The 23,532-nt window shown below is 39.1% G+C and overlaps 1 long non-coding RNA gene across 2 annotated transcripts; it reads right to left on the reverse strand.

The window, feature by feature from the left end:
- Window positions 1–530: 530 nt before the first annotated feature.
- Window positions 531–5,949, reverse strand: LOC127972596 (uncharacterized). 2 transcript variants are annotated; one of them, XR_008157119.1, is made up of 4 exons: window positions 2,023–3,892; window positions 1,746–1,913; window positions 1,534–1,666; window positions 531–1,308 (listed from the first exon to the last, which is right to left on the reverse strand). It is a non-coding gene; the product is annotated as an uncharacterized LOC127972596 (long non-coding RNA). The 2 variants fall into 2 exon arrangements; XR_008157120.1 differs by lacking the exons at window positions 1,746–1,913; window positions 2,023–3,892 and adding an exon at window positions 5,116–5,949.
- Window positions 5,950–23,532: the final 17,583 nt, after the last annotated feature.

Below are 23,532 nucleotides of genomic sequence, written 5' to 3' on the forward strand. Positions count from 1 at the left end.
TAAACGATGTACTAACTGTAGATGTAAATTTTATTATGTAATGTTTTGTGACCAGTGTGATTTTAGCCCGTGGGACTACGGATGGAAATTAGCCTTTGGCTACAATCCAGCATGTTTACATGCATGTATTCCATGTTTGTTCATTAACATGCACTGTCCCAATCAAATAAATAAATAAATTTAAACTAAATCCTAATCACGTCACAAGGTAATAAAAATGATTTAAAACTCCTTAAGTGTCACTGGCCCACCGGTGGGCCCAAAGCCATTGCATATTTAAAACCGTAATATTCTATACTAAACCTAAACTAATCTTGACAAACCATATATCATTGGAGACCTTAGAGGTTGTATTTTTTATATTTGACCACTGTTTTATATTTAAAATTATGTAGTGACAGTAATTCATAAATTTGTGACAAGAAAATTTAGCAAAAAAAAAAAAGTAGTTGCCTTTTGTTACAAAAAGCTGATACATACATATACAATCACGAAAGTATATATTTCTTATATTTTTTTGGCTGCCAATAATTCAGACAAAACATATTTTCTAGTTTTTATAAAAAAAATTGAGAATAAATTGAATATGTATATTTGTATATCTATGATTGATGTTGCAAGTATTCAGTAAAAAATTAAATGAATGTCAATTTCATGTATGATCATAATATGATGTGATAATATGATCATGATCATGTATGAAGTTTCTGTAACAACACTCTAGTAGCTATGTTTGATTAAAAAATCATTTACAACCTATCTAGAATGTTTTATTGCTGTTTGAATAAAAAAAATCAAATCAGTCGTCCATTACAATTCATACAAGGAGCATGACTAGTACCTAGTGGACATTGTTGGTATAGCAACTAAAAATAACACAGAAACCTCATTTTTTGTGATATCAATGTCAAATTTGGAACACAACTTCTTTAGATTTTAGGCTTTTCATTTGAGATGAAATTAAATTCAACACATACTTTTTTTTTTTAATAAAATATAAATAAATATTATTTTTTTTTTTATTATTACAACAAACTTAAACACCTATAACTTTTTTATTTTACATTTTATTCAACTTCTTTCACATGTACAAGAAACTTCCAAGTGTGTTTTTAAAAACGAGCCCAAAATTAGGTTCATATCCCAAACCGTTCCAGAATTACATTAATTTGAATCTGGACATGCCCTTTTCAGCTCTACCCCCAAAAAGGGGGGGGTGACACTTAAGCAACAAAGCGCTGCACTGAAGTACAAAAAGTCGGTCTGTCCTGTTCTTCAGCGAAATGTCAATCTTCTGAAAGACCACATCTGTGGGGACACAAACAGTTACAATTAAAACCCAAACCAAAAGAAGAGCAGAGACAGCAACAAGCCTTAACCAAATACTCTCAGTTTTTGCCACAGACAATTACATCACATTTATTGGAGTTAATTCTAAAAATGATTGTCCTTTGGTCCACTTTATCATCGATGAATGATAAACACAGAAGATGAAGTCTACCACTACTATACAAGACAACAGAGCTTCTATACCTGTTACTCTCCCCAATCAAATGCAGCAATTTTTGATGTCAGACTCAATACTCTGGGGTTGACAGAGTACGCTCTCTTTTTCTCTCTCTTTTCCACCTTGGTACCTTTATGAGGATTTATCCTAAAGATGCACCTTTAAAACACAACACAAACAATATCCTTAAATAATTGTTGTATGCTTCTTAACCAAAGGAATGCGGTCTATGAAATACCTTTGCAAGAATTCTAGTGTGGCCCCAGTTCTACAGGGTAACTGATGTTCAATATATAGTAAAGAGAGAACATCAGATACAGGGCTTCTGTAAAACTCAAGAGATGGTCATTTACAATCATCTGGTCTACTGCTACCATGTACACACTGGCTGTCAGTGGGTTCTCTCCTTTGAACAAACACAAAATCAGTAAGACATAATATTTAACAGAATGTGAGTTCTGATCACCCAAAACCAGGAATTATTGTGTTGCAAGATCACAGTAAATAATACCCACCACACACTACTATACATGGTGTTGCTGGAAGCTGTTCTGAGCATATATCACTTGGAACAGAGGTATCTTCTACCATCACAAGAAAGTGGTCTTGGTCATTTTTGAAATGGGTTAGCAGCAACATCACAGCCCCACAAACATGGTCCCTCCAGCTCTATACTTTGTGAGGATTCTCCCTGCTCTGCTTGCTCTTTCTGTGCACTGAAATTGAAAGTAGTCCAGTATTCTTCTGAACTTACTGGAAGCAGATTATTCAAAGCTGTTGTTTATGTCAATGCCAGTGAGCTCTTTAAAGTGTGCTTTCATTCCTGCTGGCACTCATCAAGTTAATCTTTGGTTTCCTTTCCAGATAGGATGCTGTTTCTTTGAGGGGTGTATGTAGAAGTCATTAAGTCATAGATTGTCTTTACATCACTTTCATTATTTTGAAACATTACTACCAACTTCTCTTTCTTTTCCTGCTGCAATTCGGATGTTTCTCCAACTAGCAGTTGTGGATCAGAATTTATACAACCATATAACAATTTTCGTTTGTTTGTTGATATTCTAGAGTACTAATAGCTTTTGCTCTTTTCAAATTGTCAATTCTACACACCAGTTGTTTGAGGAGAGAATCATATCCACTTCCTACAACCTGGGAATTAATCTCATCTCTGAAACTTTGGGTATGCAATCACCATTTGTCGGGCTATCTCTGATACATGTTTTTTTGCTGGACATTTGCTGACTTCCAGGATCTCAGAAGCAACAATGCGGACCAACTGTCTTCTCTCAGAGCAACTTGGCCTTTCGCCATTTTGCAACTTTCCCATAAAACTTGCTGGCATTTTTTGCCATGGAACATCAAAACTATAATGCCAGTCATGGTCATAAAACGAAGTTTCACAGCTACTGTCCCCTAGAGGATAAGCCAATGTCCACAGGTTACAGGATGAACACTTTTCATGCAGCTGTAATTTTTTGGCAAAATTGCCTATTCCCAAGCTGCAGATTTATTGAAGTTTAATAACGGACAAACAGAGATGGCATGGGGCTTTGTGGGTTGTTCATGTGCCACTATATATAGTATGCATTTAAAGTGGTGCACAGACTTGTTTTATGTCCGCAGTGCATTATTGTCAGAGGGGAGACTGTTGTGCATTTTTCACAGGGACCGCAGGACCACAATGCAACAAATCACTAGCATGAAATGGGCACATGTAACGTGTTGCTGGTGATTTGCTGCACTGTGGCCCTGTAGTTGCTCTGAACAATGCACAACAGTCTTCACTCTCCGCTGGCATAAGCTGCGGACTCAACTGGAGACGTTTTGGCCATTCATGCACCAGGTAATCACCACAGTGGCACATGTACGGATCATAATGTATGCAATTTCCAAAATCAATGTTTTGAGGCCCCGTGCCATCACAGTTTGATTTGTACCATCAAACTGTGATGGTACAATCTCTCACAATTCACAATTTCTACAGTGTCCCAACTGTTTTGGAATCGGGTTTGTACATATACATATATGGATCATAATGCATGCAATTTCCAAAATCAATGTTGTGAGGCCCCGTGCCATCACAGTTTGATTTGTACCATCAAACTACACTAGTCAAAATTTTAAGAGGATCAAAACCTTTCATAATAGTTGTCTTAAAACCAATACCCAAAACTCTTCAAATGTTGACTAGTGTACAAGAAATCTGCAGATTTGTATACATATACACCTACACATATACAAACCTGATTCCAAAAAAGTTGGGACACTGTAGAAATTGTGAGTAAAAAAGGAATGGAATAATTTACAAATCTCATAAACTTATATTTTATTTACAATAGAATATAGATAACATCAAATGTTGAAAGTGAGACATTTTGAAATGTCATGCCAAATTTCATGAGAGCTACACATTCCAAAAAAGTTGGGACAGTCTGCAAACGTCTGGGGACTGAGGAGACTAGTTGCTCAAGTTTAGGAATAGGAATATTGTCCCATTCTTGTCTAATACAGCCTCTAGTTGCTCAACTGTCTTAGGTCTTCTTTGTCGCATCTTCCTCTTTATGATGTGCCAAATGTTTTCTATGGGTGAAAGATCTGGACTGCAGGCTGGCCATTTCAGTACCCGGATCCTTCTACGCAGCCATGATGTTGCAATTGATGCAGTATGTGGTCTGGCATTGTCATTTTAAATGAGCCTTGGCCCAGAGAAAATGCCTGCGCTTCTGAATCATGTTTAGATATGGCTTCTTTTTTGACCTATAGAGTTTTAGCCGGCAACGGCGAATGGCATGGTGGATTGTGTTCACAGACAATGTTTTCTGGAAGTATTCCTGAGCCCATGTTGTGATTTCCATTACAGTAGCATTCTTGTATGTGATGCAGTGCCATCTAAGGTCCCGAAGATGGTTTTCTGGCCTTGACCCTTACGCACAGTGATTGTTCCAGATTCTCTGAATGATATTATGCACTGCAGATGATGATAGCTTCAAACTCTTTGCAATTTTTCTCTGAGAAATTCCTTTCTGATATTGCTCCACTATTTTTCGCCACAGCATTGGGGGAATTGGTGATCCTCTGCCCATCTTGACTTCTGAGAGACACTGTCACTCTGAGAGGCTCTTTTTATACCCAATCATGTTGCCAATTGACCTAATAAGTTGCAAATTGGTCCTGCAGCTGTTCCTTATATGTACATTTTCCGGCCTCTTATTGCTACCTGTCAACTTTTTTGTAATGTGTAGCTCTCATGACATCCAAAATGAGCCAATATTTGGCATGACGTTTCAAAATGTCTCACTTTCAACATTTGATATGTTATCTATATCCTATTGTAAATAAAATAAGTTTATGAGATTTGTAAATTATTCCATTCCTTTTTTACTCACAATTTCTACAGTGTCCCAACTGTTTTGGAATCGGTTTGTACATATACATATATGGCTCTGTGAACCGCACGTGTGGCACAATTTGTTTGCCAGGGTTTGCTAAAGGCTGGGCATGCTCACATTGCAAATTCTCTGTATATGAATGACAAGAATTTACCAATTACATTTTTTGCTTTCAAAATGTTTGTGGATTGTTTAATGTTGTATCAGCGTTTTACTCACGTCTTCCACTTGAAGAGCTGGATGGTGAAACTGAGCATCCAGGAGCAGGTGAACCTGATGCATCAGAATTGTATTCAGCAGACAAATCATTGGCAGTGTTTGCAGAGTGGAGGCAATATCTACATGGCATAAACATTTCAAGTCAACATTTCAAGTGGATCAAACCTTTCATAATAGTTGTCTTAAAACCAATACCTGTTCTTGTGAACTTAATGAACTTTTTGATCCGCTTCAAATGTTGACTAGTGTATATGTAAAAACAACCATTGATTTGAAAACTTACTTGGGATTTGGGTTATTAGTTTTCTTGCTTCAATCGGTCTCAGAAAGCCACCTAGATCATCATCTTTCAAAAACTGTAGGTCATCTATGGTCTCCACACCTAGGCTGTTCAAACCCTCTATGGCTAGCTTTGAAGTTATAGGGTTTGGGAACACATTCTCAATAAAAATCAACAATGCATCCATTTCTGTTGGGAGAGGACAGTTTATCCTTTTTACAGATGAACAACGCTGTGCTTCAGAGTAATGACCTTCAGTCCCATAAAACTGTACTCATTTAAGGGATAATAATCCAGACATTCCTCAGCTTTTACACAAATGAATTCCTTTGTCGCAGACAAAATCTCATAAAGTCCATAATCATGCAAATACACTGAGGGGCGGGGAGTCACAAGGAAAGTCACCTCATCATCTTTCACGAAAATCAGCTCAATCTGTCCAAACTGTAAAATAGAATACTCCTCTTCACATTTAAGGCAAATTAAGTTTCCTTTCCTGTACAGGGTACCCTTGTATTCTACACGTGTGGAAACAAAGTTTGGTTCATTAAGCAAGCTTGTCTCAACAGCTTTGCACATAGCATCACTGTACAAATGAGGAGAGTATGTGGCCAAGTCAACACTTTTAAGCTTTGGTGAAAAAAAGGACCGTGAGTGAAGATATGCTTGAAGAAGTTGATGGTTGTGTGACAATGTCTTGCATACATTTTTGAAGTTCTGTGTTCTTCTCACACTTCTTTTGAAGTAGGAATGTTTGCTTTCAAATCTCAATGACCACAAACGAATTAAAGGTCCAAGACTTAAAATGAGTGACGTATAGTGAAGCATGTAATGATGTTTTGGTTTCAAATTTTCACCAGGAAACAGCTCCTTTCTTGTTTCCAGACATTCTGGTTTTAAGACATTGAGATATGCAATCTGTGCTGTGGTAATCTTGGGAGCACACACTAGCTCAACCAGTTCTTTCAACTTAACAGTCAGTTGCCATACAGGGTCTTGTGACTCTACTCGGTCTCCAATTATGACAGGAAGAAATCTGAGGAGACACCAGTTCTCAGCTGCTTGACCACCTAACTTTCTGCCTTTTTCACATATCTGGGAGGGGGCAGAACCAGCATCAGAATCCAGATATTTGAATTGTGCAAGTCTCCTGTTCAGCTGTGTATATGAAAACCACTTCCTTTTTACAAAGTATTCCAAGAAAATGCCAAGATCAAGAACTACAACGCCTTCAAACAAATCGTGGCCAAGGCATGGGGGAAGGCCAGGCTGAGCAACATGAAAATACTTAAGAGAGTTGAAAATGGAGTCAAACTTCAACCCATTAACAACATTTTCTTCGGTCGTCCTTAGAGTTTCCACTGCCGCCTTATAGGACTCAACTGTGCGATTGGGAAAGTCTACACACACATTCTGAAGTTCACTGCGAGATACCAAGCAATACCTACAGCAATGCTTGGCAGTACTGAAGTTCTGTGAGTACCCACCGATGCAGTGGGACCCCAAATTATCACCGATAATAGCCACTATTGTTGCACGTACTATGTCACCTGAAGATGTCACAAATCCATGCTCTTCAAGTTCTTTGACATCTGCCAACAACTTAGCAAAAATCTTGGTTTGACCAAAATAGTTAAAGTCTCTCTCATAACGCAAAAGTGATAACTGAATGTTATCAATGCATTATCTGTAAAATGGCTCAAAGTTGCCAAGTGTAAAATACACTCCAATCATTTTGTGTCTTTTTTTAGCTGACCCAAGGGGATTCACAATCTCAAAGGCATCCTGGTACAAGATAAGTTGGATTGTAATCTCAGGCTGCTTAAACAAGTCATTGGATTTGAATACAGAGCCATCACAGATGTCAGAGAACATAGAAGAGTGTACATGCTGATGTCTGGCACACTGCTCCCACACCACTGGGTCTATTAACATGGTTTTTAAAGTGTTCTTTAATGGTATATACTGTGCATAACGTTGGTTTCGGTTCTCATCACGACCAAGACACATACTTTGTGGATGCACGTACGAAAATTTTTTCTGATAATACTGTCTTCTTTGGTATTCTGTGGAAAGTAATGAATTACAAGCTGAATGTAAATCTTGGCCTTGCAAAGTCTGCACCACAGATTCAATATCACATTGTGAGAGGGCCGTTTTTGACTTGAGTATTTCCCTGAACATCTTCTGTGTGTACTGATAACAGATATAATTTAAACCACTGAATTCCTCCACAATCATCTGAATGGTTGACGATGGCACCAGGTATTTTGCTTGTAGCTGCATATAAAACAGGCAGAGATTTTTCATGTACAATGACTTTGCGTTACATTTCGTCAGGGAGTCTGTGAATTCACTTTCATCAACCTCATCCTCAGTAACATCAAAAAATGCTGAAGAAGGTTGCTCAGATAAAGTATCCATAATCCGTAATTGTGCAAATGTAGAAGTCCTGTGCTTTCGTGAAACATGGGCAGTGAAACTTGATCTTAAACTGAAATTTTTGTCACATTTTTCAAAAGGAAAACACACCACCTCTCCCTTGGCTAAATGTGACCTGAGATGAGAAAGGACATTGTTCATGTCTGTAAATTGTTGTTGACAGTCTGTATTGTTGCAAACAAACATGCCCGTCGAATCATCAAAATGAGTATGTGGTCTTTTGTGATGGCGATAAACATGAGCTTTGAGAGCATTGTATTTTGAGAATTTACATTTGCATTCTGGGAAGCAACATGGAAACTGAGCATTTGCTTCATGTCTGTGTACGATTTGATGATTAACATATCCCTTAACTGTCTTCAGAGAGCAATCACAAAATTTGCACAAATACATCATCATCCATATGGTTAAAGGTAACACACCTCATAAGATGAACTCCGTTGTCCATGCATATGAGTGTTCTTAAATGATTGTGAAAGCAACGTTCTAAAACAACAACACAATTCTGAAACCTATTTATACTTTTTAATGCAACTTGCGTCAAACATTAAGAATAAGATTTCAAAACGTATGTGATTAGCCATTGTAATTGTATCCACCTGTTGCCAATTAACTTTTAAATTACGTTGGATGATACGTCAACAGATTTTTTTTTAACACTTACCATTCACCACTCGACATCGAGGTCCATGATTGTTTTGTTGACATTCTGTTATATATTGCATGCATACAGCAGAATATGTTGCCTAAACGGTCACGTTTACTCACAAAGCTACTTAACAAAGTCACTTACGATTTTTGAAAACAAACTGACGCCTGTAAATATTCCAGCGAACCCAACTCCGCTCCGTGTTTTAGCTTATTTGCCATGTCAATGAGCACGTTTCCCGACCAAAACAAAAACACAGAGATTTTTTCCTTGAGGTATTTGTACGCTGTTTTGGAGCCATGATGTGCCACCTGCAGTTAACAGGCTGCTGCTTTGTCTCTTGGCTGATGCCGTTGGGCCGAGGCCAATGATTGAGAAGCAGTTTGACCAATGGCATGCGTAAGGCGGGACTTAACAAGAAAGGTCAAAACAGTGCAGAAACGCACACCAAAAATTGTCTACCACAGAAAGCAAAAGGGGAAATTTCCTGCGACATTGTGAGGTCATCATACTGGGTAAATATGCTGGCATGTAATATTAAATATAAAATTGTAATCAACAAGTGTTACTGTATTTACGTTGTTTCTGCTGTTGCAGTGCACCCTTGGCCTTGTCAGTGGATGAGGTCACATCACTAAACTGTCTGAAGAAGTAAGGTGTCGTGGACCATCATAAAATTGTGCATTACATATTTAATAAACAAAATGTTTTTTTAAGTAAAAAAACAATATATATTTTTTAACATGATCAGACATGATAATGAATATAGATATGTGATGTATGATATATAACCATTTTCTCTCTTATTTTTTAAAGGCATCAACATGGAGATTGAATTGGAGACCATTGTTCTGTTCGAAGTGTAGTTTGTGGAAGATGCAATGATGAAATTAATTTGAATTGTCAATGTTGTATTTTAAGCATATAAGCGATGTTCAGATGATGGTACTGTAGCACTGTTTAAAGTTTTTAATATTGTTGTTATTTACAATGGAAACTACTGTAACAGAAGAAAATAAAGAGGGAAAAATACAAATTATTTTCTCTAATTACTTTTTGTGACATATAACATACATTTCATGAACTACATATAAAATTATCTGTGAGCCATAATCAAAATCAAAATGCTGTACATCCCTTTCAAAATTATGGTCCATCACAGTTCATTTTTTCAAATAACGGTCAACACATGTTATTTCAATTTACAGTCAAACTGTTAAATAATGATCAAAACATGATTTCAGTTTACAGTCAAAACATGCTTTATAAAGTAATGTTGTCAACATGTCATTTATATCTACATTCAAATCATGTTTAGTTAAACAACTGCTACACCAAGTTTTTACATTTACAGTTAAAACATGTTTTATTAAATAAGGGTTTAAACATGTTACGTGAACTTACAGTCAAATAATGCCATTACATTTAATGGTCTATGCATGTATTTGCAATTATACAGACAAAATATGTTATTTCAGATTACGTTTTAAACATTTTATAGTACTGTATGGTCAATGTTCTTTTTTCCTGTTGCTGTGTAAGCATGTTACTTCAGTTCATGGGGTTTTACCGTTATTTTCATTAATGGCAAACGTTTGGCACCCTGTGCTGCCATGCATTTGCTCATTTTTTTCCGTGTTTTTTTTTTACTGTGTGGGACGGTTAGACGGCTGTCAATGACATTATCCCTTATGGCCAAAGGCCTAAGCTGCATACCCAGGTCATTTGTTATGGCCTCGGCCCGGGTAGAGCTAAAGGCTTGGAATCAGGAAGGAATCCTTTAAAGGGATACCGCTAAGAACCCAGTATTTATACAAGGTCTTGCCTGTCACACAGGGGCTACCGCTTGCTCTCGCACAAGTTTGCTGAAGGAGCTGTCTCAACAGATCCCTAGTAGCAATACCCTGCTTAGATAGGTATTTGAGGATACATAAATGGAGTGGCACGAAGCAACCGTGCGAAGCCCTTACCATAAAGTATTTTTTAGAAAGAACGCAGAGCACTAGCGTGCAACTTACCACAGTGTGGATTTCAGAAAGTGCGCAAAGACTTCACGTGCACACTTACCATAATCAGAATGAGCTTTATTTCCAGGTATGTTCACACATAAAATAAATTATTGGGCATAGACTGTGGCTAGAGAGGATGCTGGTATATGGGTTTTGCCCTTACCACTAACTCTGGCTGCTGACATTGTTTTTACCAGCTCAATTTCCTGTACATGATTGAAGGCTTCCCTCCACACAGTCCAGCTTCCCTCCTAAAGTCGTGTCAAACGTAGTCAGTACAAACTCTCTGCATCTCTGAGTGATATTCATGCCTATTATACCAGGTGGCGTTGGATCTGGCTCAGCGGTGTCCCCGTCTCTGACAATCAAAAACCCACACTCGGGTATAGTTAGCCCCATCACCTGTATGTCCAGTTTAACATAGCCCAAGTATGGCAGTGGTAGCTTGTTTGCTTCAGTAATTCTTAGCCACTTAGAGGTGCAGTGAAGATCCTTGTCTTCCCCATGGAGGTTTCCTCTAAAGAAACTTTCAGTTAAGATGCTCACATTACTTCCTGTGTCTAGCAGACATCTAACTGGAACACCCCCAATGTGAATATCAATTCCAGGGCACTTGTCAACTGCACGCTCAAGGAAACGTTCTTTTGTTAATGTGCTACATCTTGTGCCTTCTGGTTTTCCTCGCATTGCTCGGCTCACAGCAACGGAGGGACCCCGTTTCCCTGCTCCGCAGAACTTGTGGTGGCAGTGTACTGGCTTCGGGAGCAACGTGGTCCAGGACATTGTCTAGCTACATGTCCCACACCTTCACACCTTAAACAGATGGGTGTACAATCACCTGTGCACTTGGGCTAGACTTTGGGCTTTCCTGTCTGACTACCACTGGAATGGGCCTTTTGTACTGTGAGTTCACAAACTGAATTAGTGAGTTCTCCAAAAGCTTTACCCTGCTGAGTGATATTTTTTACTACTTCCTGCAAGGCCGCCATAATGTTACTTTGTGCAGAACTGACTGTATTTGAATGTTCTGACATCTTCCCAGAACATGTACTTACAATATTTAGAGTCCTGGCCACATTAGCACCATGGGGTCTGTCCTCCACAACCCACATCATGGCCTCTTCGCGGACATCAAATATGGTGGACTGAGGCTTTTCTCTGACCAGTTTGCATAGCTCTCTGCGCAGAGTCGTGTCTCTTATGCCTTCGATAAACTGATCTCTTACAGTGAGCTGCGGATTAGACACAGCATTGTGGGACTGTTGGAGAGCAGAATTCAGAAGCTGAGAGATAGCATGAGAAAAGTCACGGAAGTCTTCTCCCTCTAACTGTCTGCGTGCATAAAAAGCATGCAACAACTGAGGTGTAGTGCGTTTCTCTCTAAAAGCCCCCCATAAATATGAAAACAGATCACTGGGTTGTTTGGTCCCCCCCCCCCCCATAAGCAGTTTGACTTCATCTAGGGCTGAACCTCTTAAATGAGAAAGTATAAAATCAACTTGATCATCAGAGTTCAAACCCCTTACCCGAATTACACGTTCATATATATTATTATATTATAACTTTTTTTTTACTGCAAATATCCGTAAAAAGCTATGGAAAGTTGCATTTTTTCAATAAAATTACTGTATAAATGACAAATATATTTGTCCATATTATACCATGATTTTGGTAAAAAAAAATATGTTGTCTACTGTAAAACTTAGGGTTACAAAACCAGTATACCGTATTGTATTTTACAGATTCCAAAATTTTTTCACAGTATATTCCTGGCAACCACAGCTGCCGGTATTTTACCGTAAATTTGTTAGGTTTTTTTAACAGTGTACTGCAGGCCTAACTTTTAATCTGTATATCTGTATATCAGTATCTGAATTTTTAAATAAAAAATACTATAAATTTTATTGTCTTTTACTGCTGATATTTGCTTTTTTTAAATGGTATTTACTGGTTGTATTATTACGGTGGACCCTATTTTTTAAACATCTTGCTTCTGTAAAAATTGATGGTTTTGTTTGCATAAAAATCTACAGATTCATACTGCGAATTCCAATGTGCACAACCCCAAAAGATGTAGTTTTACTCAAATAATACCGTAAAATCTAAGGTTTTCAGACATTTTCAACATTACAATATTTAATTGTAAAATGTATGCATATTTATTTGTTTTCACTGAAAATATTTATAATTTCAACATTTTATTACAGTAAAATACAAAGTTTTATCCAGTCTCACAATTAACGGTTATTCAATCTATTTAATACAGTAAAAGGAAGTTTTTGGTTTTACGCTCCATTACCGTTGGAATTTGACGGTGTTTTGCTGTATATTTTTCTGACTATTTTTACAGTGAACCTCATCAATGAACTCATCAACAGATTGACCATCTTTAACATAATCCCATAATACCATTTCACTCTAGTGAAACGCTATTAAACAATTTTACAATCAATAAATGTGAACACTCACTTGAATGCTTTACACTCACCCTGGAAACACAAAGGATCTATATGGAAGCACTTTCTCCCCTCTAAATAAAACAACTATGCATTAGTTACACCGTTCTGCATTAAGTTATGCACAAGTAAAGTTTTCAGCAGTGCACTAATACAGATTAAATCAACAACACTTAACGTAGACTAACCATGTTCCGTACACTTTTCGCCCTTAACCGCACACCAGCAACCACTCCTCCGTTGTTTAAAGCCAGACAAGCATGTTTGTGTGATCATTCTCTGGCAGAACACCTATTGCACAGTCCACACTTTGAGTGATGTCTTTTGGACCAATAGTTTTTGAGAAAAGTGGGGAAAAGTACCTCCTCCGCACGTGTATGGAAGATGAGAAGCGTTAACGGTGTTCCGTATAGGCTATTATGATGTTCCGTACAGAGAGCGCCTTCTTTTATTTTCAGGAAGAAAATGGACATTTAACGGATCGACTTTGAGCTATTTATTTATTTTAACTGGAGAAACATAATTTCAATGAATATGAAAGGTGAGTAACTTTTTTATTTGTTTAAAATTTAAGTTATTTGCTGCTTTAAAAAGCTAGAGGAGCATGCGAGCTAGGCCTGATTGTGTCGTGATATAGATTATGGCATGTGAGTTAAGCAAGTGAATAACGTTACCATATCTTTCTGAAGACAAAGAAGGGCAAACAATTTGAACTGATTAAAAATATTTAATGATTAATCAATGTGAAAACTTCACAACAAATTATCAGGATACGTGTGTGTGTGTGTGTTTGTTTGTTTACAACTATTTACATTTAACACTAAACTTATTTAAAAAAATACCATAACTAGAAATGAATGTTAATTTTTTTTGTATGTGTGCACCATTTACATTGTGTGTGTGTAATGTGTGTTTTTATGTGGACAGACAACATTTATGGCAAAGCCAGTCAGTGTCTGGCACTTCCTCCACTTCAGCGCACACCAGGTGGAACCACAAATGGCATAGGTCGCACCGGACCCATTCATCAATGGCCTCATCTCCTGAGCCAGGTGGGACCACTCTATGGCAGAGAGCGCAGTGTTCTCCATTTTCAGTAGGAGGAGGTTCCTGATTTTTTTGCCTTTTGGCCTCCTGGGCTTGTCTTTTTTCCTCCTTCTTCTTTGCCATCTCTTCGTTACGCTTTCGCTTCTTTTCTTCCTTGTCTTTCTCCTCTGTTTCTTTCTCTACCAGCAGGTCAAAATACTCATCGCTGGTGATGACTCGGGCTGGCAGCGGAATGCGACGCCTCACCTTCTCCTTCCTCTCCAGGGCTGGGCTCATTAGAACGTTAGCCAGACTCTCTGGTATTACACCTGCTGCCACCAGGTAATTTTTGTGACCCACTTTATTAATATTACAGGTGGGGCAAGGAGTTATGACTGATATGTCAGTAGGTGATGTGATGGATGGTGTGGTGGGAGCGATGGATGGTGTGATTGAGGGAGTGGCGGCAGCGCTGGATTGTGTGGCATCACTTCCATCTACAGATGGAAGCACTCTCACCACCTAAGAAGATAAAAAGTATGTAAAACTCATTAACACACTTGAAAAGAAATGGAAGTAGCTCAGAGGATGAATTATCATTGTATTAATGTCAAAATTACCTGGGTTGTGTCCACAGCAGCCCTGGACAGAGGAAAAATGCCAGCCTTGCGAAACCCGGCCTTAATGTTTTGGGCTGTGACAGCAGTGGGATACACATGTTTGAGGAGATCTGAAAACTGCTTCTTCCCCACAACAATGTCCCCTCGCACCAGACCCATCCTGGAAGCCATGGTGGAGAAAGCAGTCTTCAGTGGGTTGAAGACCGCAATAGTATGTGCAAGGGGCTGTAGTTTGTGCGTGGTGTGGGCAGGTAGGCAGAGAATTTCAATATTCTTTTCTCTGCAGAACATGATTACTTCTTTAGATACGTGTGTCTCGTGTTGGTCCATGATTAAAATTAGTGGTCTCTCCTCAGCACATATCTAATGAAATGGTGGAGCATCTTCAGGAAGCGCTCGGAGTCCATGTAACCCTTCTCCTGGATGCCATAGAGGGCGTTGGGGGGCCCATCCAGCCTATAGGCATTACTTGGGAGGCATTCACACAGCAGTGGACAGTGATGTGCTCCCTGGTTGTCTGCTGCTGTTGGTAAACATGTTTCCTTCCAGTCTGGCACAGGACCTACTCCCTGGACCGAGGCTTGTCTCCAAAGCCAGTCTCATCGCAATTATAAATGAGACGAGGCTTGTTCTGAAGGTTATGCTTTTCATAAAGGGCCTCGTACAGCCTGAAGAAATCCTCAATGGCCTCCGGTGTAGCACCATGGACTCTGGCTCTGTCCAGGGAATCTGCCGTCCTTGAGGCCAATTCTGGATGGCGGGCCTTAAACCTGGACCACCACACATCACTTGGCCCCTTCTCCAGGTTAACGGTGGTGGTCTCGCTTCTGCCACTCTCTTTAATAATCCCAACAGCCAGAACTTTGACCAGGGATCTTGTCACTGGGAAGCCATGGTCTGCCATCCAAAATATAAAGGACAGGAGAGCCTCTTCCTCTCCAGGTGTCAGGGCCGAATTAGGATGAGGGTTGTGGACATATTTGTTGTTGAGGGTTGTGGACATATTCTGTAGGGTGGTGTGGGGAATGCCAAATTTTTTTGCTGTTTCTCTTAAGCTTGCCCCTGCCTTTACTTCCTCAACTGCCTCGTTTAACTTCTCCTTTGAATACAGTTTTTTCTTGCCTGACATCTTTCTTTCTTTTGGTTTACTGACTTTCCTTTTGAAATATAATATTATGTTAATCATGTAACATAGTTGTTAACCTTAACTTCAAATTGTTTATTCACAAAGTTTTGTATCTGTTAACTTGATGTATTAAAACTTATTAAAAGCTTAAATCTCTGAATATCCTATCATTGTGTTTAACTTTTACTTTAGGTTAACGTTAATGTTAAGTTAACTTAATGAAAATTTGTCAATGAAATAACACAATCAATTGAATATTAGTTAGTTTAATTTATTAAAGCATGACAATTAAATGTTAAAACAACACATTCATGTAAGTTTATGTTAACTTACTTGATCCTTTATGAATATAAACATCACTGCGCGCAGGACGATGGGCAAACAGTGTCTTTTCTCTGCCTCAGGCGGAGAGTGGCGCCAAGTGGTCATCACCCACAATTGTCGTTTAAATATTCCCATTTCAAAGCATTTATTCAACAAAAGGTAATTTATTTATCAATTTGTAATAACCTAATATTTGTTTCATAAAGACTGTAATACTGTGAGAAGCATAAATTAAATCGAAATGTACATTTTCGCTGCTCTAGCTGTTTCCCCACCCAAGCGGCAGTCTCCCGTTTAGCTTGCCCACCGTCCATTTTCAAGCGCAGTGGGCGAACCTAGCAAACTTACTGAAATCTCACTGAAACAAATGGTTGGAGGGTCTCTGTCGTGATCGGGGATGAAAGAGGGGAAAATGAAGATGACACAGATATATATTTTATATATGACCCGGAAGTATTTATTCAGCAATCGGCGGCAAAAGGCAATCTGTACGGAACATTGTTGTGTACGAAAAATGGTTAGTCTACGTTACGCTTTGGAGAGAAACAGTTAGCTTCCCCACCCTGTCACGTTCGTCAGCAATCGCTAATGATGTGCAAAGTTACACAGCCATCCAAGTCACCAAATAATAGAGAACGAGTTTATAGCTAACTGTATGTGCATATTTCTCTATATTCTATGATTTAATGCATTTTAATGTCAACGATCCTCCACTTCACGTGGAACATTCACCCTGCTTTGATAACTCGCGCTGCTCATTAGTAGCTCTCGCATCATTTCACGAGCCTCATGCAGCCGCGTTTCTTAAAGGGCCAGTGTAACTTTATGACAACAGATGAGAAAGACATGAAAACCAATCTATGTGCAGTACACTCAAACCAGGGTGTAAAGAAAATACATTTGAATGTTTGGCAACAACTCTTCCACCTGGTTACATATTGTTAGACAATTCTAAGAATGAGAATAAAATGGTTAATACAATTCTTAGTGAGGATAAAAAACGTACATCTGATTCAGATGGTTCTTCAGGTTCTAACTCATATGTACTCTGTGCATATAATCATTTTCAGTATAACTATCAGACAGCATCTACTGCAAAATCCCCAGCTGTGATCACATGCATCTCCAATTGCTCAGGGTCCGTAGCAATTGTCTGTACTGGATTGGCTATTTGCAGCATTGCTTTGTAGGTATCTCTTATGGTGAGTGCTGTAATAGAACGCATAATAGAAGTGCTAATACATTGCATCACACAGGGTGCTATTAGTAGGAAAATAAATATGAGTAAAACCACAGGTATAACAGTATGTAGAATCCAGGTTCCCAATCCGCCCCATAGGCCACTGAGCCAGTTCAGCCAGGAATCAGTCCTCGTGGGGTCTGGAATGGATACTTTCATGTGGTCTACGATGTTTGTAATGTTGTCTGGAATATAGAAACAGCAAGATACTCCTAAAATTTTACAAACTCCTCCCAACTGCGAGGTAAAAAGGTCAAGGACAAGTCTATCTATGGAAACTATCTATGAACCATCCCACATTTTCCCATGGGATTGTCCAAGGCATAGCTGTCTTATATCCATTGTACCAACACAGCAAAATCCCCAGTGTTAATTTAACACTCTGAGTGTGGACACATATAAACATTGAAGCAGAGTTGAAGTTAATGAGATAATTAAGAAGTTAATTGAGTTATAATTGACCATTATTGAAGACACCTGATGTTAACAAGCAGAGTCACGAACTGAGACAATTTGTGTGTCACCATTATAGTGGTCAGTGTTTGCTTTAATTGGGATCTTGACCCTTCAGTTATTAACTTCCTATTGTGTGTGGCCGTGGTAACTGAGTTATAACATACAGACAGACCAGAGCCAATGCAATCTTACGGATTTGATTGTGGTTTGAACTAATTGCATTTTTTTACCATAATATTACGTTTTTAAAAGTTAGTTCTACATAAAGAAGGAATTATTTAGTTTAGACACACAGACATCAAGAATCAGCGTGAGCATCAAAACAATGGTGACCATCAATAAAGCATGTTGTAGTCAATAACAACTCATCCATGGCTCCCATCATCCACAGCTGAACTGTCTTTTTAACTTTTTATTTTAACTATATTTTATTTTTGCCGTTTTTATGTGCATTTTTAGTATCTAGTTTTGTGATGTGCAGAGTAGATCTGTTTATCTAAATATGTTGTTTGTCACCATTGTTGAGATTCATATGCTGATTCTTGTTATCTGTGTGTGCCTTAAGTTGAGAGTAAACACTCTAAGCTCTGCATTATACCCACTGCATAACATTAAAGAATGTTTATTTTTGTTGGTTATTAATGTGGTAAATATTACATTGTGTCTAAAGAGACATTGCATAGTTACAATTAATGTGTGTGAAGTCTCTTAGGTTTGTTAAATATAAAAATGCAAAAAATACAGTAATGTTAGTGTTTTATTTTCAAGCTGCATTGGAACTATTATAATATTGAAGGCAACCCTTTATTATTTTCAATTAAACATTATGGACAATTAAACATTTTTTCAGATAATATTTTGTTTAACAGGCTTGAGACTGTCCATCTTAGCAGCTGCAAAACATGACATGAAAAATTTGAAATACATACATCAGAAAACCCTCAAGCACAGGGTCAAAAGTCAGCAGCTAACATTATACCTTTTGTCTACCGTGTTTAAAACAACAAATTAGAGAAAAATAAGGAATACATTAATCAGTGAATTGAATCACTTTCAATTATGTCGGACACATACTCCCGTGACGCATCCCACTCCCCATTCCCCACTTGGAACCCTTGTTCCAATCATCAAAAAACATGTCAAAAAGGGTTCCAATCATCAAAAAAAAAAAAAAAAACATCAAAAGATAAATCTTGTACCCAGCCGGCAATGACATGTGTGGCCCAGATGGGTTAAGTATGGGTTTCATGGTTACTGTGTGGGCATGGGCTTTGACTGGGTGAAATCAGCGGGTCACATGTATGTTTTGTAGTATGAGTCCCACATAGGAAGCCCATATGAGCTGATTATATAGGCCCCAGAAGGGACAGGCATGGGCCAACTGGGCATGGGTTTGAACTGAGAACACATATATGGGTCCTGCATAGCATATTTATGGGCCAGGTGGGCATGGGTTTGATCTGGGAACACATATATGGGTTTTGAATGGCATATTTATGGGCCAAGTGGCCATGGGTTTGAACTGGAAACAACATATAGGGGTCCTGCATGATGCAATTATGGGCAAAGTGGGCATGGGTTTGAACTGGGAACACATACTGTATATGGGCCCTGCATGGCATATTTATGGGCCAAGTGGTCATGGGTTTGAACTGGAAACAACATATATGGGTCCTGCATGATGCATTTATGGACAAAGTGGGCATGGGTTTGAACTGGGAACATACACTGTATATGGGTCCTGCATGGCATATTTATGGGCCAAGTGGTCATGGGTTTGAACTGGGAACACATATATGGGTCTTGCATGGCATATTTATGGGCTGAGTGGGGATGGCCGGATGGGTTTGATTTGGGAATATATGGGTATATGGGTTTGATCTAATGTATATATGGGTCCTGCATGGCATATTTATGTGCATTAGTTGAGTTTGAACTGGGAACACATGGGTCTTGCATGGCAGAGACGCAAAGTAACTATGTAGGCCTATTGATTTATGTAATTACTTACTCTACTATTTTTAGTAACTTGTAGTAACTCTACATGTAGGCTAATCAAGCATGTTGAGATTGAATAATTGCAACTCAATACATTTCAAGTCACGCTAGTCACCAAAGAACAAATATTGCATACATGTAGATCTTTTGCCAAAACAATCCATCAGTCATTTTTGTTAGTCGTGCAGAAAATTAAAAATGTAAATTCCCCAAAATGTAAAAAAAAAAACATCCAAATAGGTCAATGTTTATGCTGTGTTGAATTAGTGCTGATTAGTTAATTAGTTAATCAGCACTGTTAATTCTCAATAAGAGCTTCTCTAGATGTCTGACAGAAATAAAGTCACAGAACCTTGTGAGGAGGATCTGTGAACGCCTATATCGGATGTATAGAAGACATAAAAAACATAAAAATAAAAAAAAAACTTCATAAAAACATGTCTCCTCAGTGGACATATTTTCAATGACTGCAAAGACATAAAACTTGACGTAACTTTGCCCAGTGGGTTAGGTTGATGTTAAAATAGTAATAGTAATAGTAATAGTTTGTAACACTAATGAGCTGATGGTATTTCAGCCATCTGTTCCATACTAGTGAATCCGGACACTTAACACATTCGAAACTCAAAAGACCAGAACGTGAGTAAACAAGGACCTTTGTTGTTTACCTAATTCACCATTTTGGCCGCCCTGAAGTCGGCCACATCCTGCCTTGAGTGACAGTTATTTACGACAAGAAATTCCAGAGTCACATGGGCGAGCCTCAAAGGAGACACTAAACCAACCACATTCCTGAACACAAATGAAACCTTTCGTATAAGTCCCTTACTTTCATCGTTATTAATAATATGTATTTTAAATATGTTTATGGATTGCATAAAATGGTTAATCCTTGTTATGTGAAGAGTATAAGTTGCTAGCTTATACTTTAGGAAATGTCTCTCCTCACTTTAACTTTCTCAAAGAGAGCCATGTTTCTGCAACCCCCACCCCTGCAGGTCGTAAAACTTTATGACCACCCTGGACAACAGGACAGGAGAGAAGCCAAATCACTGGTTTCCTTTCCTTATGCATTCTAAACTTACCTTTTTGTTTTTATGTTTTCTAAATGTATTTCTTTTTGGTACATTAGATGTTTCCCATATAAATTGGGACTATCTGCAATTTTAGCAGTGTGTGTTAATCTTTAATGTGTGTTATTCTGCATTTAAAGGTACCTTCGTGTTTCTATCTGTTATATATATGTACTGTTTGGTGTTCTTCGAATCGTCATGTTGTGACCGACTCATTTATCTAGAGCAAAGTAATGAAAAATGTATTTTAATCTGGAATTACAAACTTGCTAGAACTCCCCGATGAACTCGGAGAAGCCCTAAATCATCAGGGGGTTGTCTCCACAGTGACAAAGGAACTTTTCCCTCCGCTGCAGATCGCGGACATTCATTGAATGTTCCCTCGAAAAGGGGCGTGAACCATTTCAAGCTATAAGAATCGACCGAACAAGATCCGCCCGCTCTTCCTCTCTTCTTCTCGTTCTTGGTCCTCGGACACGCTGCTCTCCTGTGCGACCAACGATTGCTCATAGCGCAAGCCCCCCCCTCAGCACAGGGGCTGAGAGAAAAAGCCATTGTAATGGCTCCTTTGGAAGCTTTCGTTTTTGTTGTTTCTTTTCTTTTCTTTACTAAGTTTATTCAACTATTCGCCTCTCCACACAAGGAAGACGAATTCTGGAACATTGTTTGTTGAACTTTTCAAATACCGCGCGAGGACAGAACAAAGGACCACGTGCTCTACGCTCACGCCAAGATCAAGCGCAGCGTGCACGCGCGTCACATGGCCTCCAGGACCACGCACGCTGTTTTCAAAAGGAACAGCGTGCAAAGCTCACACGTTCGACGCCGATCTCACGCCACGCACACTGGGCCATGCAAGTATCAGTTTTCTATGGAGATTTAAGTGCTGCTTTAAAGTGTTGCTATGATCTGATTGTTGTTGGCTTCCAAAAGTTACTGACTATGATTTCCATACCTGAGCTCCTTATGTGATCTCATTCTATTCTCTCTCTCTCTCTCTCTCTCTCTTTTATTTGGATTCCGTCTTGTATAAAGCTTACTGTTTGTAGTGTCGTACACATATTTACTCTGTGTGATTTGTAGTTTGATGTATTACTAGTTGATTTATTAAAAACCCATATACTGACGATTGGCTTGGACTCCACCCCACTTACATTACGAGTCACTGAGATGTCTGATCTTTAGCTACAAGCTTTAAATTTAGAAACTAAATTTATCATAAGGATAGGATAATGTTTTCATGGCCAGAGAATATTTTTCCTTGAATTATAATAAGTGATAACTTTATTGGAAATTGATAGGTCAATCTGATTTGATTTGCAGTAATTTACAGTAAGGCATATCACAACAATTGATATGTAGAATGGAATATTGACATATTAATGAGTAAATTACAGTGCCCTGTGATTATTTATTGGTATAAGCAATTGAGCTATTTTTCATAATCAATCAAATTTAATGTAACTGTCATCTGAGATATAAATTAATCATATTCCTGATTAATTATTCAAATTCCCTATATATCATTTGAGTTAATTATTCTGTAAGACTCATTGTTGTTACATTATGGTGGAGGATAACGCGGCCATTTCAAACTTCGTTTTGTGAGCAATCAATCTGTGTATATGGTTTTTAATAATTTCTGCATGTGCGCTATTAAATTATGTAACGTTACTTGTGAGATAAGTCGCAAGACGCGAACTCACTCAACTGACTGAGGCAAAAAGCTGGTCAGTCAGTGCGCTAGATATTTGTAGAAACTTAACAGTATAGTCACTGTTATTTTTAATGAAAGTAAACTGTAGTATAATGTTAATGTCACGGTTTACGCTGCCGGAAGAAACACGGAGCCGAGGATAAACGAAATAAGGCTTTTAATATATTCAACTCATGGAGCACAGCGATAGACACACGTAAGTGAGTGAGTTAGTAAGTAGCAAGTAGACCCGACAACACAGAACTGAAAGGACAGGGCTTATGTACAAAAGATAACGGGGAAACACAGGTGGATGGAATCACTAAATTAACAGGGACATGGAACACATGAGGAATAGAATAGACACACCTGGGAACTAATCAAACCAAACACGGAAGACAGAAACTGGTTCACAGGGGCAAAGACTCACTTAATGAGACCCGGTATGTGACAGTACTCCCCCCTCCCGGTAGGTGCGTCCTCGCACCGTAGAAACAACCGAGGGAGGCGTGGGTGGGAACTTGGGAGGAGGTACCAGTGGAGGACAGACTCCCAGGAGGGGGCCAGCAGAAGGGGACCACGGAAGGAGGAGCCAGGGAGGAGACGACGGAGGGAGGAGCCAGGGAGGAGACAGGAGCAGGAGGAGCCAGATGGTCCACCAGAGACCAGCCAGGACGGAGATCCAAGGTGGAGTCAACGGCGGGAGGAGCCATGGTGAAGGTGGGGTCGACGACACCAGGGGGCCGACAGGCGGAGACTGCACCGGTGGGTGAGGAGCCCAAGATGGAGCAGCACAGCCGCAGAGCCAGGGGGACGTCGAGGATCCGGAGGGCCTAGGTGGAGCAGAAGGCTCAGGCGACCAAGGCGGAGGCAGGGTCCTGGCAGACCGCTGTGGAGCCGGAGCGACCGAGGATGGAGGTGGAACCGGAGGGAAGGAGGAGCCTGACAGAGCCAGAGGGAGTGACAAGGTGGAACCAGAGGAGTGGAGTCCCGAGGCGGCGGATGGTCGACGACTGACCAAG

The sequence above is a fragment of the Carassius gibelio genome, chromosome B15 (assembly GCF_023724105.1).
Source record: "Carassius gibelio isolate Cgi1373 ecotype wild population from Czech Republic chromosome B15, carGib1.2-hapl.c, whole genome shotgun sequence".
In the NCBI taxonomy this organism is placed as follows: domain Eukaryota; kingdom Metazoa; phylum Chordata; class Actinopteri; order Cypriniformes; family Cyprinidae; genus Carassius; species Carassius gibelio.